At 41.8% G+C, this 15,288-nt stretch overlaps 1 protein-coding gene across 1 annotated transcript in view; it reads right to left on the bottom strand.

Annotated features, from left to right (window-relative positions):
- The window catches only part of LOC120056774 (glutamate receptor ionotropic, kainate 4-like), a 78,223-nt gene that overhangs the window by 54,109 nt on the left and 8,826 nt on the right, over positions 1 to 15,288 (bottom strand). The gene's annotated exons all lie outside the window — the stretch shown is intronic.

The following is a 15,288-nucleotide window of genomic DNA, read 5'->3' as shown; positions in this document are numbered from 1 at the left end:
TAATATCCAATTGTCAAAAATGTCAGTAAAAGTTAGGATTCGCCCCTTAACTACCGAAGCGGACTAGATTTTTAGAGTGAAATGTACTCTCGGAAAACACAGTGATCAAATGTGTTAGTGCATTTCAACTGGGTAACTTAAAATGAACTGTTTCAAAGCAGCTGACAAACTAATACCTTGTGAATGAGAACTATAATACTTATAAGTAGTACAGAAAATATGTATACAAAAGTCTATACAGTATGCTGCAGGAGACGGGAGATGTACTGTGCAGTAAGAATATACTACAGCTATGTTTCGACAACCAGTGCCTCTCCCCTTGAACATCCCTTTGAAGCTGCCAACTGAGATGTTTCCAGGACCATGGCCAGCTCCTTCTAGTGCCATACATTGATGAATACTGTATATACACACACAGGTAACTGCCAAAATAAAGGAAACACCAACATAAAGTGTCTTAACAGGGAGTTGGGCCACCACGAGCTGCCAGAACAGCTTCAATGATCTTTGACATATAATCTACAAGTGTCTGGAACTCCATGAGAAATTCCATAATTTGGTTTGTTGATGGTGATGTAAAACACTGTCTCAGGCACCACTCTAGAATTTCCCATAAGTGTTCAATTCAGTTGAGATCTGGTGAATGATAGACACACACTTAAACCCCCTATGCTCATTTGAGACCCCTCTTTCAAAGTCACAGATCTTTTAGCCATGGTAGACAAAATAATGGGCAACTGGGGATTTTTACAAATGACCCTATGCATGATGGGATGTTAATTGCTTAATTAACTCAGGAACCACACCTGCGTGGAAGCATCTGCTTTCAATATACTTTGTATCCCTCATTTACTCAAGTGTTTCCTTTATTTTGGCATTTACCTGTAAATAGACTAGCAAGCAGCTGATGTCTTCAAAGTCAATATGGCATCTATCTATAGGGCACACAGAGGGATGATAGAATATGAAGTCACGACTGTAATAAATAGAGCTAGTATCCACTGCAGCTATGGGTGAAAAAACCACTTGAGTAGACCCATTAGTTTCCTGCATTAACCCACTAAGTGAATCAACAACACTGTGGCCGGCTAGAAGGTTACACTCATTGGTTACACCTCATCACCATAGGCATAATGTTATAAGTATAGAGTTGACTTCGTGCCTGCCTGCTTCTACCTAGCCCTTAATTGTCTCAGAGGTCCAGTGGTAATGTGTTGCCATACGGAGAGACAGACCATGATAAGCTCCAACAGCTGCTCAGCTCTGCTCTCAGCAGGACAATGCTCTGCTTTAATAATAATAAAACATCCCAACCGCCATTAGGCTAGGACACAAGGTGAGACACGGCTAATGGGGGAATTAGCTGAAAAACAGCCATTACCGAATCTCATTGAAGGCTCTATTTTTGGCTGGCGGTAAGGAGGCGCAAGTATCAAACACACGTTAGTTAGAAATTTTGTAATGTAAAAACTGGCACACTGGCGTTTTCCAACCCCTAGGCCAGGTTCAATAATTTACCTATCTTCCTTTGAGGAAGCAATATTTGAGGTGTGTCCTTAAAAATGTGCGCCAATATGGCAATTTCAGTGAGCACAACTTTTTACTTTATTTATTTTATTTTTTATTTTTATTAACAACAAATCAATACAGAAAGTACATAAGGGAACACAAGTATATATAGATTATATATAATGGACAATCGAGCTAGGGGGTACAATATCACATTACAATTACACAAGGACCTTAAGGGACATACATACACTTACAATTCTAACAGGTTTTTTGTTAGTAGAGTATTTAACTGTCTTAAAATACAGTTCAATTTCTTTTTGTAGGGTAAGAAAATGTGTTTTTTGTTAGTAAATTTACATTTGTGTATATGAAATTTGGCCAAAAGAATAATGAAATTAATTACATAAAAATGTTTCAGCTTATTTTTATCGTATGTAAAGAATACAAGCAGTACATCTCTCCACAATAGTGTAAAATCGTCATAAATGTTTACAATTATAAATCTACTGATCTTGCCACAGTTTTCTTACATGTATACAATGCCAAAAAAGATGCAACACTGTTTCTGGGTGGTCATTACAAAAGGAGCAATTTGAGTTGATGTTTTCCTTTAACTTCTTCATATAGTTGTTGGCAGGATAATATTTATGAATAATTTTAAAGGAAATCTCCTTCATTTTGTTAACAAGTAGGTATGTGTGTGGCAACATCCAAACTTTTTTCCAACAGATATTATCAATAAATCCATTCCAATAAGGCATGACATAAGGTATAGATACAACATCCTGCTGAAACAAGGTTCGTATCGCTCTGTTGTTGAATGGGCCAAAAGAGAAACAAATCTTCCCTACTGATGAGTCAATAGGGTCAATAGAAGGTAGGCTCTGAGGGTCAGGTCTTGACACGTTCCTGAATAACAGAGCAACACCTGAGGGAATGGCATCTAAAACAATTGCAAAATCTTTAGGTGTTACAGGGACCTTGTAAAGAGATAGGAATTCCTTATAACTGAGTAAAAGACTTCAGTGAGCACAACTAGGGATATAGAGTACCATAGTATGAGTCATAATACCCATAAAACCTAGCAATCAAACAAGGAATTGGTTCCAATGGTTTTTCACCATTCATTTTTTGCCATAGGGAATTTTAGAAACACCTGACGTGACGTTTTGATAACCATGTAAATCTCTCTAGGACAAATCAAATATTAGTCACATGCGCAAAATACAACCTTACAGTGAAATGCTTACTTATGAGCCCCTAACCAACAAAGCAGTTAAAAAAAAATTATATGTTTAAAAAATATTGTTTAAAAAAATAATATACACAGGGGGGTACCGGTACTGAGTAAATGTGCGTGGGCACCGGTTAGTTGAGGCAATATGTACATGTAGGTGTAACCGATGTGAAATGGCTAGCTAGTTAGCCGTGGTGCGCGCTAATAGCGTTTCAATCAGTGACATCACTCGCTCTGAGGCCTTGAAGTAGTTGTTCCAAGGGCTGCGGATTTTGTGGCGCGATGGGTAACAATGCTTCCTGGGAGGCAGTTGTTGATGTGTGCAGAGGGGGCGAGGAGAGGGACGGAAGCTATACTGTTACATAGGCAGTTACCAAGGTGACTTTTATCAATATATTTGCCTGTATTTACCCACCCCCAAAATGAAATGCTAATTAGCTGCTAATGTGGCTATCATAAAAGAACCAGTGTTGTGTTCGAGACCACCTAAAGCGAGACCGATCCAAGACCAGAGCAAATTGAGTCAGAGTCAAGACCAAGACCAGAAGGGTCCCAACGGGTCCGAGAACGAGTCAAGACCAGAAACATCTGTTTTGTCCAGGACCGGAGTCTACACAGACCGGTGCACTATAAGCAATCAGAGCTACAGTAGGCCTTTATATGAACAAGCCATTTGCCACACGGGCCTGCCATCATACCCCTTGAACCTTACTGTGTTTCCAGGCAAGTTGCAATAGCGCAACTTTAGATCATTAGAACGCATTCACCAAAAGCCACAAAATACACCTGCATTTGTGCAAAAATGTAAACACCACAGAAGTCCTCTCACATTTGTTAACTTTACAGTCCTATTGATCAAACAACCATGAAAAGGTAGGCTCTCTTACTCAGTTATGCACATCAACAACCGATGAGCTTAAATCTAATGAAGGAACATTAGATAAACACTAACTTTTTCAGCTAGTTGGCTGTCAAAATTGCGCTGATAAACAATGGGGAATTGTAGCCTCCTCGTCCTTCTGCAGCTTGCCATGCTTGTCCCAACCAAGCTAACTGGCTAACTTGTTAGCGAGATACTTCCAGAAACAAATGAGAACACCTCACTCTGACCATTTTACTTGTCGTAGCAGAGCTGGTTAGCTGTTTACATGTTATCTAGAGCGTTCTTGACTCTTTTTTTGCCTATGTTTACTGACACCGGTCATATTCAGCGGGTGTTGAGCATTTGTAAATTCATCAGTTCTGTGCTCTGGCACACTTGGACGAGAGTGCTCTGAAATCGGAGTAGATAAAAAGAGTGAATTTGCAAACGCAAGAGATATGCCAACTGGATAACAGTTGTTCAAGTTATTGCTAGCTAACCAAATGATACCTGCATCTCTAGCTGTGTATAGCCACCAAAAAACGATACGAGAAAAAAGTCAGTGAATCACCCACTCCTCCAATGGCATGACATCCTCCAAGCAGCTAGCTAGCTAACGTTAGGTTCCGTGTTTTAAACTTGCTACATAAATATATACTCTAGCCTATTAGCAACATTTTGACTGACTTGTGATCATTGCCCTTGCTAGTTCGATTGTATTGACATTCTCAGCGTTAGTTACATTTGTCCGTTTTTGCCCCAGAATATTGAGTCATTGAAACTGAAACAATGCATCCAGAATGGAGGCAGCAAACAATGTACCAGCCCAGCTGTGATTTACAACCTGACAGCAATATTTTTTGGACTACCAAGAAATGTATTGGTGAATTATATTAATCATGCATCTATCAAGTCAAATAAGCTATTATTAAAACCTCTTATAAAGCTGGTTTTGTAGCATAAACTGGGAATTGGATATTTTTTACTGATATTATGATGGTCTCTTTCATATCTTTCAAAACACAGTCAGTTCCACTTTAAGTCACAGGTTACTTTGTGTGGTAAATGTGAAATTATTTTTGGGAAGTAATAGTAATACATTTCAATTGGGAAACGCTTAATGGTTGTGTTTTTGTGTTATGATTTGCTACCTACTTATTATGTCCGAATTTATGGACTGCTTAACCTTTAACATAATGCTGTGTGTGACTGCTGTCTTTCCATCGGCCCTATGCCGTGGTGTAGTGGTACCTGGAGATATGGGTATACCGTAATTTTGCAAGAAAATTCCCAAGCGGCCAGTCCAGCGAAAGAAAATGGCACTCCGTGTGAAAAATCCTGTTTCCTTTTTGTATGAGTTTTCCTATAGATGTTTCAGATTTTCAACCTCAAAAATCACCTATTTTTTTTATAGATAAAAATAAAATAAAAAGTTATGTGATGGTCTAAGTCCACAACAATGCTTAAACCACATCAATCTGATTGGGTGGGCCTGTGAAGGCCTGGCCTCAGTGCACCCAGGCCCATCCATGTCTACACCCCTGATGCAAACAGTGCATGATAACAATTGCGCACCACAAATAGCATACAAACCAACACTTCGGACTAAACTTGTTTAATACCTGGTTTGCATACCCATTGTTTCCTTAGTTAGCATTTACTGGTAGATATCATAAATTGAAACGTCTTTCCTACCCTACCGGCTACCAATGTCATCCTTCTGTGAGCCGCTCCATGCCAAAACCATTTGAGAGCTCTCTTGCTGCCTGCAGATGACGTTCTGCAGAAACTAGGCAGTGTGAATATGTGAATATGTGAATATATTTGTGAATGTGAATATATTTCACATGCTTTGCGATTGTGTAGGCTACTTTAACAGAATCACGAACCTGTCACACACTGAAGGCCTATAGGTTTGCCATTGCGTAAACATGTCTATAATAGATAAAGGCTGTTAAGATAATGTTTCAAGAAAGGAGTGTATATATATTCGTCCTGGCGAAGCGGTTTTATCCGCTGACTGAATGAAAGCTGATAATTATGAGTTTTTTTATTTCACTGGTCTGCTGGTCTCAGGAAGAAATTATGAGTCCTCACTGCTAGACTGCCAAATCGAGGCAAAGGTAAGAAGCTCTGGATTAACCATCTCTGGATTCACATTTGATAGTTAATCCAGAGATTCTTACCTTTGCCTCGATTTGACAGTTTAGTCCAGAATACGAGCTCCACGAACCGCCAACTCCTTCGCTGGAGTCCCATATTGCAGGAAAACGAGAGGGTTATGATCGGTATAGACCACCAGAAGGGTAGAGATTCATACATAAACCTCAAAGTGCTGAAGAGCCAGTACCAAACGAGCTCCTCCTTCTCGATAGTGGTTTTGATATGAGGACAATTTCTTTTAAAAGTAACCCACAGGGTGCTCAACATTGTTATTGCATTTCTGTAGGAGCACAGCCCCTGCTTCTACATCGCTGGCATCGGTGTACAAAGCAAATGGACGACGGAAATCCGGAGCTGCTAGCACCGGTGCAGAGACCAAAGGGTCTTAGCATTTCGTAACCTGATCAGAAGACAAAGGTAGGAAAACAAACCATCAGGAGTGACAAAAGCAGACAACTCTTTGACGTGCTCAGTTAGAGGGACCTGCCAATATCCCTTCAGCAGATCAAACTTGCTAATGTACTTAGCAGTGCCAACACAGTCCACACAATCATCGACCCTAGGCAAAGGGTACGAGTCTGACTTAGTAACGGCATTGACTTTGCAAAAAATTGGGGGAAAAACATCCCCTTTGTTACAAATATACTGGGCGAACTCTACGAACTGTTGCCATGTTGTGCAATGCTGTGCTCAAGCATGAACTCTACTTCACTATGGCGCTAACGTGCTCCAACGGATTCGTTTTTTTGTGATTAAGGCGTTGCCCTGCAACAACCTCGCTCTCAGCAAGTTCAAAAGGACCTCTTAAATGATGTCCAAACAAGCTCATTCAGACTAAAACCGAGAGATTCCTGAACAACCGCGCTGCAATCAGCACAAGAGGGACCCCTTCATCCCAGTCTCTCAAACTAAAAGCAGTAAGCTCTCAACATAGACTTCAAAGTCTGATAATCTCTCAATAGCACCTTGAGACTCTGGGTGGTAGACACTAGAGGGGAAATGAGTTACACCCAACTGTTGTAGAACTTGCTGGAAGACCTTTGACATGAAATTCGAATTCGGTCTGATTGCACAATCCGCGGAAGTCCAAACGTTGATAATTGTTTCACCAGGGCCTTAATACTGGGAGCTGTGATTTTCCTCAGTGGAATGGCCTCAGGGAAACGAGTAGCAGCACACATTATGGTTAAGAGAAACTGGTTACCACTCTTGGCTTCGGGAAAAGGACCAACACAGTCCACCAGAACCCTGCTGAAAGGTTTGTCAAAAGCGGGAATAGGCTGCAAAGGTGTAACTGGTAAAGCTTTGTTCGGTTAACCCGGCCACTGGCAAACACAACATCCTGTTTCAGACCAGGCCAGAAGAAGCTAGGCAAGATACGGCCACAGGTCTTGTTGACCCCAAGATGGCCTGCTATTGTGAGCCAACCTCAGTATCTCTTGTCGAAGCGCAGCTGGAACAACAATTTTGAGAAAACTAGGGAATTTTCTTGCCCAGAAGTGGCGCAAGAATGCTATTTCCTAATTAGAACACCATCTCTGTCAAAGCAACTCCCATAGACTTCAAACTCCTCCTCTGGATGTATCTCAACAAAAAGAGGGGAAAGGGAAACATCTTTACTCTGTTCAGCAATCAGCTGCTTCCTAGACATCGAACTGTAGGGACCCTCTTCCTTCAGCGGTCCTACAAATTCGCTCACCTTTGGGGTTTTCAAAAGAGCTGTCAACTCAGGAGGCTTACCAAAATCATAATCACCCATCAACATCTCAGACAGATCGACCATGGTGGGATCGCTGACATCCTCAACACTAGACTTGCTCTCTGCAACTTTCTTAGGCATAGCACACGCTAGGGAACTTTTCTGATAACCCATCAGGTTCCTCTATTCTGGGTTCCTTACAAAACGACAGGATTTGGCATTCCCTCCAGCCAAAATTGTTTCCCAAAATGATTGAGACCACCTTCACCGGTAGGCTTGTCTTCACTCCAACGGAACCAGAAATAAGATCAAACTCGAGTTCTACATTATACAAAGTAACTTCCATTCAACCCATCTCCTAGCCTTGTACTAACACACTGTAACCACTCGCTGAAGTGTCAGACAAAGGCAAAACACCCTCCAAAATAAAGGACTGGGCTGCCCCAGTGTCTCGCAGTATCTTCACCGGCTGCTTAACAGCATCACCACTCTGCAAAGACACAAATCGTCTGAAACAAAAAAGTTCATACACATCTCATCCAAAATATTGTTTAGGAGATACACCAGTCCCAATCAGAGACTTAATGGGCTGGAGGGCTCCCACAAGAAGAAACGTATTTTTCTCAAATTTTTCTGTTTCAACTTAGGACACAGAGGCAATGTTTCCTTTCTCACGGCAGTAATAACAAACTGGCGGATATGAAAAAAAAACAGCTTTCTTTGGGCTCTGTAGAAAAGGACTGAAACCTTGCAGTAGGAGGGGACTTCTGGATTGCTTTTTGCATAAGGATAACTACTGGGTGCTTTGTTTGAAGGTAGTTTTGTGTGTCAACAAACTCATCTGCAGCTTTCTCAAGAGTGAGATCCTTGTGCTCATACATGTAGATAACCCTTTCTTGAAGGCAAAAGTATGAGTGTCTTTAAATCATCAAGGTCATTGACCTCTTGAAAGCAACACCACTGATCAAAAAGACATGCTTATTCCCTTGTGAACTCAACATGGCTTTGTGATTGTGTCTTTCTTAATTTACGGAACTGTTGTCTGTATGCCTCTGGGACCAACTCCTAAGCCCAAAGGATAGCAGTTTTAAGTGTCAATCTGAACTCTGGTCAAGAGAAAGCGGTGTACACTTTGAGCTTTTCCCACAGGAACATTTTGGATGAACAGTGACCAAATGTCTCGCAGACATTTTAGGGATGTGGCAATCTGCTCAAACAGAGTAAAATAACTATGCCGACCAAACTCTGTTGAGGTTGCAGGATGGCCTGACTGGATTCGGAGTGATTTCAATTCTATTTCTCTTAGTCAAATGGCATGCTCACGTTCCTGTTGTCTGGCTGAATGTTCACATTCTTGTAGTTTGGCTGCACGCGTATCTTGTCTGTCCCTGTGCTCAAGCTCTAATTTCAGTTTTTCACATTTTGCCTTTAGTTCTAGCTCTCGCAGTTGCACATCTATGTGGTGTACACTAACACCCGTATGACCCTTTTCATCATCATTTTTCAATCATTGCGTGCGCATCAGCGAGTGTCTGCGTAGCCAGGCGCTAAAATAGAACTTGGTTCTATTTGTGACGCTCGACAAGTCCTGCCTCTCCCATCTCATTAGTTTTTAGGAGCATATGCCCACGTGGGTGATTGAAAGATGAACTGAGGTCCACACTCCAGTTGGTTGTGGTAATGAACCTTAAAGTTGATTGCCAACCTCCATATAAAGTCAAAAGAAGAAGAAGAAGAGATTACTAGACACGAATTCAGTTGACAGTTTTATCTGTGGATTAATTGTCGGAGTAGAGAACCTTGTGCATTTCAGGTAAAATAACCCAATGTTTATATCCCAGGACATATTAGCTAGTAACAGCAAGCTAGCTAAATTACCATTAATGCTTTTCGACCTGTCCCCAAATTAATATCATTGTTTTGATATTTCAACCTGCGTGTCCTGATCGTGTATGGTGCGGGTGGACAAAATCAACTTGTGCACGAAGGCGGACGCGCGTGTGCATGAGGTCTGGTCAGCATGTAACTCTTTGACTACTGCTTTTGAATTTCCATGTGCAACGTTGATGTCATAATGCTTTGCAATGACAAGCAGATTCACCTTCATACATTTATCTAGCATCTCCCATGTAGGGTTTTCCACAAATCCTTCCAACTTAAAGTCCATGTTTTTTTTGTAAGCCTGTGTTTATGCAACTTTTAAAATGATTGCACCAATCTTATAACCTCTCAGGTTGGATGTCAGTGACAAACGCTACCGAAAGTGTATTTTGGACACAAAAATATATCTGGGCACAGCAGAGCTTTAGAGTAGGTGATTAGAGCGACTACCATACTCATGGGAAACAAGATCCCGGACGAGCTCCCATTTTGTTACAGTCCTTAGCAAGAAAACCAAATTATGTCACTCAATTAGAAGGAGGAACTAACAAAGTCACTGACCACAGTGTAAACATTATAAGCGTAACAGGTTGGGTTTTAGGAGGGGTTCTGAAAGGCTCATGGGCTATCCACTGAAAGTTGACAAGCAACTACAGGCACACAAATATAAAACCCACAGCAAATCAAAAAGTGTAGCAAAACAAAAACAGGGAAGATCAGCTATAGGATTGTTTGTCTAGAACAAAAGCCAACTAAAGGTGTTAACCCTCTGCATATCACAAGAGAGCTAGAGCACTGGGCCAGCCACTCTTAGATATCACCCGAGTCAGCACAGGTGAAACACTTTCCCACTAACAAGATGACAAACCAGCACAGATGTAACACACACAGACTAACGAGGTGACACCATTCTGTGTGCCCCACGTGCTAACGTCCAACATTGAAATACAAATGGAAAAACCAAAGCCTGTAAGAGTATACTATAATGTTTATTTGTGTCCATGCTATAGAAGAAGATACCAAGCCCTGAATGTGCAGCAGGTGCCAAAATAGCAAAGACAAACATTGGGGTAACATTGTTAGTTCTGGGTCTACACTCTCATAATTGTGTGCTGCGAAGAACAATCTCTTGTTTAGGCATGGGAAAATGCATATATTAATTATATAACGCAATCAAGAATGGCTTGTTGGAGATTCATGACTCTATTTTAATAAACCTATTGCAATGGTAAATCTAAGCACTGGCGGTAGTCTATAGGTTCAGAGGTGTTACCAAAATATTTTTTGCTATTTTCACAACTAGAATTATGGGTGCTTTAGCTGATAGTGGCACGAAAGGGCTGGGTTTTGATTAATAAAGAAGTTGAAGGTGTGTCGAGGCTTGACCTTTGACTGGCCAATCAGAATGTGCCCCAGGGCTAAAATATGTGGTTGCTTCAAGTTGTGTATTTACAGTCTTATGTATTGCGATGAAAATTAACTCCAATTAGAATGTCAGTCCGTTATAGTCTAGTTTGTTAAATGGCCTACTAAATATAGGCCTTTCCCATATTTGCTAAATATGTTTTGAACAGTAATTGCATGGCTTCAATATGGAAATATACCGTTAACATAGCATTCACACTGATATAGGCCAAGTGTACTGTATTTTATATATTTAACCAGGCAAGTCAGTTAAGAACAAATTCTTATTTACAATGACGGCCTTGGAACAGTTGGTTAACTGCCTTGTTCAGGGGCAGAATGACAGATTTTTGCCTTGTCAGCTCTGGGATTCGATCTAGTAACCTTTCGGTTACTGGCCTAACACTCTAACCACTAGGCTACCTGCCACCCCAATACTGTAAAATGCATTATGTCTGAATTATGGACATGCCAAACGTTGTCAATACGCAATATTAAATTCACTAAGACCTAAAAAGACTGAATAATTCCAATCAAAACAACTATTGTTTTAAATAGGCTGTCTAAATACAGTTGCAGGCACCATAATTGCTCCCCGTGGGCATATAATATTAGGCCTAAGACAACACAGACTATGGAGGGTTTTACACACATCCAAACTTTTCACAGGATTTGGGAAAAGATCCAATATAAGGAGAAAGGGGGAACGTCCACTCACTGTTACTGCTCCCAAATTATATATATATATAAATACATATATATATACACACATATACAGTGGGGAGAAGAAGTATTTGATACACTGCCGATTTTGCAGGTTTTCCTACTTACAAAGCATGTAGAGGTCTGTAATTTTTATCATAGGTACACTTCAACTGTGAGAGACGGAATCTAAAACAAACATCCAGAAAATCACATTGTATGATTTTTAAGTAATTAATTTGCATTTTATTGCATGACATAAGTATTTGATACATCAGAAAAGCAGAACTTAATATTTGGTACAGAAACCTTTGTTTGCAATTACAGAGATCATACGTTTCCTGTAGTTCTTGACCAGGTTTGCACACACTGCAGCAGGGATTTTGGCCCACTCCTCCATACAGACCTTCTCCAGATCCTTCAGGTTTCGGGGCTGTCGCTGGGCAATACGGACTTTCAGCTCCCTCCAAAGATTTTCTATTGGGTTCAGGTCTGGAGACTGGCTAGGCCACTCCAGGACCTTGAGATGCTTCTTACGGAGCCACTCCTTAGTTGCCCTGGCTGTGTGTTTCGGGTCGTTGTCATGCTGGAAGACCCAGCCACGACCCATCTTCAATGCTCTTACTGAGGGAAGGAGGTTGTTGGCCAAGATCTCGCGATACACAGCCCCATCCATCCTCCCCTCAATACGGTGCAGTCGTCCTGTCCCCTTTGCAGAAAAGCATCCCCAAAGAATGATGTTTCCACCTCCATGCTTCACAGTTGGGATGGTGTTCTTGGGGTTGTACTCATCCGTCTTCTTCCTCCAAACACAGCGAGTGGAGTTTAGAACAAAAAGCTCTATTTTTGTCTCATCAGACCACATGACCTTCTCCCATTCCTCCTCTGGATCATCCAGATGGTCATTGGCAAACTTCAGACGGGCCTGGACATTCGCTGGCTTGAGCAGGGGGACCTTGCATGCGCTGCAGGATTTTAATCCATGACGGCGTAGTGTGTTACTAATGGGTTTCTTTGAGACTGTGGTCCCAGCTCTCTTCAGGTCATTGACCAGGTCCTGCCGTGTAGTTCTGGGCTGATCCCTCACCTTCCTCATGATCATTGATGCCCCACGAGGTGAGATCTTGTATGGAGCCCCAGACCGAGGGTGATTTGACCGTCATCTTGAACTTCTTCCATTTTCTAATAATTGCGCCAACAGTTGTTGCCTTCTCACCAAGCTGCTTGCCTATTGTCCTGTAGCCCATCCCAGCCTTGTGCAGATCTACACTTTTATCGCTGATGTCCTTACACAGCTCTCTGGTCTTGGCCATTGTGGAGAGGTTGGAGTTTGTTTGATTGAGTGTGTGGACAGGTGTCTTTTATACAGGTAACAAGTTCAAACAGGTGCAGTTAATACAGGTAATGAGTGGAGAACAGGAGGGCTTCTTAAAGAAAAACTAACAGGTCTGTGAGAGCCGGAATTCTTACTGGTTGGTAGGTGATCAAATACTTATGTCATGCAATAAAATGCAAATGAATTACTTAAAAATCATACAATGTGATTTTCTGGATTTTTGTTCCTTCTCTCACAGTTGAAGTGTACCTATGATACAAATTACAGACCTCTACATGCTTTGTAAGTAGGAAAACCTGCAAAATCGTCAGTGTATCAAATACTTGTTCTCCCCACTGTATATACACACACACATATATATATGTATATATCACACACACACACACACTACCATTCAAAGTTTGGGTCACTTAGAAATGTTCTTGTTTTTAAAAGAAAAGCAATTTTTTGTCCATTAAAATAACATCAAATTGATCAGAAATACAGTGTAGATATTGTTAATGTTGTAAATTAATATTGTAGCTGGAAACGGCCAATTTTTTTATGGAATATTTACATAGGTGTAGAGGCCCATTATCAGCAACCCCTCCTGTGCTCCAGTGGCACGTTGTGTTAGCTAATCCAACTTTATAATTTTAAAAGGCCAATTGATCATTAGAAAACTATTTGCAATTATGTTAGCACAGCTGAAAATGGTTGTGCTGATTAAAGAAGCAATACAATTGGCTTTCTTTAGACTAGTTGAGTATCTGGAGCATCAGCATTTGTGGGTTCGATTACAGGCTCAAAATGTCTAGAAACAAATAACTTTCTTTCTCTAACCAGAATAGAAAGAGGAGTGGGAGGCCCCGGTGCACAACTGAGCAAGAGGACAAGTACATTAGAGTGTTTAGTTTGAGAAACAGAAGCCTCACAAGTCCTCAACTGGCAGCTTCATTAAATAGTACCTGCAAAACACAGTTTCAACGTCAACAGTGAAGAGGCGACAGTGCCTTAGACCACTGCGCCACTCGGGAGGCCCAGGACAAGGTGACTTTTATCAATATATTCAGCTCTATTTACTCTCAGATTCAAAAATGCTAATTAGCGTCAAAGTAGACATCATGCAAGACTACAAATCCCTGCAAGCTCCTGCATATCATCTCTAGGTGAGACCTTTGCTAACAAGTACTTTGTCAATTTAAAACGTGCACAAGACAAACATGTCTATAATAAACTCAGCAAAAATAGAAATGTCCTCTCACTGTCAACTGTTTATTTTCAGCAAACTTAACGTGTAAATCTTTGAATGAACATAACAAGATTCAATAACTGAAACAAACTTAACAAGTTCCACAGACGTGTGACTAACAGAAATTGAATAATGTGTCCCTGAACAAAGGTGGTGGTGGGGGGGTCAAAATCAAAAGTAACAGTCAGTATCTGGTGTGGCCACTAGCTGCATTAAGTACTGCAGTGCATCTCCTCCTCATGGACTGCACCAGATTTGCCAGTTCTTGCTGTGAGATGTTACCCCACTCTTCCACCAAGGCACCTGCAAGTTCCCGGACATTTCTGGGGGGAGTGGCCCTAGCACTCACCCTCCAATCCAACAGGTCCCAGACGTGCTCAATGGGATTGAGATCTGGGCTCTTCGCTGGCCATGGCATAACACTGACATTCCTGTCTTGCAGGAAATCAAGCCCAGAACGAGCAGTATGACTGGTGGCATTGTCATACTGGAGGGTCATGTCAGGATGAGCCTGCAGGAAGGGTACCACATGAGAGAGGAGAATGTCTACCCTGTAACGCACAGCGTTGAGATTGCCTGCAATGACAACAAGCTCAGTCCGATGATGCTTTGAAACACCTCCCCAGACCATGACGGACCCTCCACCTCCAAATAAATCTCGCTCCAGAGTACAGGCCTCCGTGTAACGCTCATTTCTTCGACGATAAACGCGAATCCGACCATCACCCCATGTGAGACAAAACCGCAACTCGTCAGTGAAGAGCACTTTTTGCCTGTCCTGTCTGGTTCAGCGACGGTGGGTTTGTGCCCATAGGCGACGCTGTTGCCGGTGATGTTTGGTGAGGACCTGCCTTACAACAGGCCTACAAGCCCTCAGTCCAGCCTCTCTGTCGATTGCGGACAGTCTGAGCACTGATGGAGGGATTGTGCGTTCCTGGTGTAACTCGGACAGTTGTTGTTGCCATCCTGTACCTGTCCGCAGGTGTGATGTTCGGATGTACCGTTCCTGTGCAGGTGTTGTTACACGTGGTCTGCCACTGCGAGGATGATCAGCTGTCCGTCTTGTCTCCCTGTAGCGCTGTCTTAGGCATCTCACAGTACGGACATTGCAATTTATTGCCCTGGCCACATCTGCAGTCCTCATGCCTCCTTGCAGCATGCCTAAGGCACGTTCACACAGATGAGCAGGGACCCTGGGCAACTTAGTGTCCTAAGTTGTCATAACTGTGACCTTAATTGCCTACCATCTGTAAGCTGTAAG

This window comes from Salvelinus namaycush, chromosome 12 (assembly GCF_016432855.1).
Source record: "Salvelinus namaycush isolate Seneca chromosome 12, SaNama_1.0, whole genome shotgun sequence".
Taxonomy (NCBI): Eukaryota; Metazoa; Chordata; class Actinopteri; order Salmoniformes; family Salmonidae; genus Salvelinus; species Salvelinus namaycush.
Note: the sequence above shows the minus strand (reverse complement) of the source record. Positions and strands in the feature narration are given on the sequence as shown.